General features: G+C 43.3%; 1 pseudogene; it reads right to left on the bottom strand.

The window, feature by feature from the left end:
- The window catches only part of LOC137980529 (kelch-like protein 3), a 1,766-nt pseudogene extending 75 nt beyond the window's left edge, over positions 1 to 1,691 (bottom strand).
- Between the last annotated feature and the right edge of the window lie 809 nt (positions 1,692 to 2,500).

Below are 2,500 nucleotides of genomic sequence, written 5' to 3'. Positions count from 1 at the left end.
CATGCTTGCAGCTTGACGACACACCTTGAGGTTACTCATGACTTGCCATTCATCTGTTGATGGGTCATATACCTCACAAGACTTCAGTACTGTACAGTATCCCTCATTTATATTTATACCACCTGCTACGTAGATCTTGCCATTCATGGCTGCTCCAAAAGCATCATATCTTGCATCATTCATAGCTGCAACCTCCTCCCATGTGGCCAAAATAGGATCAAACCTTTGCACTGTTTTAGATGCTTGGTACGAAAAAAGCTCACATCCTCCTACTAAGTAAAGGTGTCTTTTATCACTGACTAAACAAGCTCCAGAGCGAACAGTTGGTGGATCAGCCACAGCCTCACATAAACTCTCATCAAACTTATAGAGACTAATGGTGCAACCACATAATGCATAGATGCAATCATCTAAAACTGATAAACAAGAACAAACATCACTTCCATGTCTTCCTTCAATTGCCACCCAGCAATTAGTGGAAGAAAGAAAGTATTCTATTACTCGAGATTTTCCTGGTCCAACAGACTGTCCCCCAAAAATGCAAACTTTATCTCTGTATTGAACAACAGCATGATTTTGATGTTCAAATAACATGTCTGGCAACTGATACCAAATGTCTTTGTAGGGTAGATAGCACAAGGCTGTCCTGCCACCACAAAAAAAAAATCACATCTGTGTACCTCTCCAAGCACTTCCTGGGTGGCTTGGCACAATCTTCACTGAAGGGATCAAAAATGCACTCCATGGATCTCAACACAAAATTCAAAGTCTCCTTGCTTGTTGCTACCAGTTCTTCACTGACCAATTCCATGAAAAGAAAGTCACGAGACATGGATTTCAGGCGGACTTGACTCAACAATTCAGCAAAGTTGCTTTCTCGTTCCCTCTTCTTGTGAGTTACCCACTTAACTATTCCCTTAAAAATTTCTTCCTCAGAGGTGACAATGACATCATCACTGGAAACCCATTTCATGACTTGTGCAATATCGAGCTTCAGGAAGTCGTCTGTTTTCATGACTGAACTGAAATTTGAGTTAATAAACCCAGAGGACGCCCCCATTAATTCCAAACACTGATATTTGTCGGCAAAGTAATAATTGACAATGCAGTTTTCAATTGTAATGTTTTCCTCCAAAACATCACAAGCCAAAGTTTTCAAACCTGGTAAGAGAAGATAATCTGCTGCTGCCACTAAGTCGTGGGCGGTATCCTTGGTGACTACAACATTACCGGTGTAAATGTATTTAAGAACTTCTTCCATGACTGACCCCGTTGCTTCTTCAAGTTCTATCCTGATGAACTGTTCCTTACCCTCTTTCATGTCACTGACCAGAAGTGAAAGAAAAAACGGGCTTGCTGCTGCCAAAACAAGTCTGTGGGCTTTAAACTCTTTGTCTTTTACTGACACTGTTACATCGAAGAAACTCTCTTTTCTTCTCAGAGCATCCAGACGATAGATAAGTTCCTGACAGTGTTTTGATGGATCTGATGGCATTGGCTGTGAAAGGTCCGCCATATTGGAATTCGATGAGGAAGTGTTCAAATCTTCGATTTCGAAGGTAACTGCTTCTACGTCTTCTTCAATACCGATACTTGCAGAACTTTGCAACATGATAATGCGTTGGTTAAGAAATTAAAAAAAAAGTTAGCACGCTTATACTATAAGAGAGGAAAATACAGAAGGTGTGATCACCAGCCTCAAACCCAGTCTTTCTCTCTCTCTCAAGAGCACTATGAACATCCCACCACCACCCCCCTCCCCCCAGCCCCTACACCCTGGAAGAAGGTAGGAATTAGTTGGGAAAGTAAAGGGATTTGAGACAAAATACAGTCCCCAGGTGGTAGGGGATTGGTAACTTTCGTTTTAAGCAGCCCGGGCAATAGTCTCCTTCGCAGCAGTCTATCGGGTTGTCACGCTCCCTCCTCCCTTTCGGAGAAGCGTTGCGTGACACCCCGAAATTCGGCTGCGAAGGAGACTACCCGGGCAATAGGTGGGAATTTCTAACTGAGACTGCTTATTTGCAGTCCATAACGGCCTGGTTCGCAGAAGATAAAGAAATAACTGCTTTGAAGGCGTAGGCTGTCTCCTGCAACTTCTTGAGAGCGTCGTTAAGTTGTGCATTCTCACAGCCTTGTTTCTCCCGAGACTGTAAAAAAGGCATATTGTCTATGTGGACATCTACGCGCGCATTGGTAACGAGGGTTTTACCAGCCTGCAATGTAATAACCAAGGCGTGGGTTTCTGTAACAAATATTGCAAGAGATCTGCTATCGCCCATCCAATATTCCCGAATTTCAAAAGGCGGCATGCCCGGTGACAGGATGAAGCCTCCCCAACCAAAATCTGAAGCATCAGAGGAAATCTTAACCACAACTTGGTTTTTATTAAGCCAAGGGAGACAACCTTCCCAAGAGTCGAGGAAACTCCGTTGTTTTTTTTCCTTCTAAGTCTCCCGTCACTCGAACTAAACGCGAAGCCAGCGGTGGTCGGAAAATAATT

Source organism: Montipora foliosa, chromosome 12 (genome assembly GCF_036669935.1).
Source record: "Montipora foliosa isolate CH-2021 chromosome 12, ASM3666993v2, whole genome shotgun sequence".
Taxonomy (NCBI): Eukaryota; Metazoa; Cnidaria; class Anthozoa; order Scleractinia; family Acroporidae; genus Montipora; species Montipora foliosa.
Note: the sequence above shows the minus strand (reverse complement) of the source record. Positions and strands in the feature narration are given on the sequence as shown.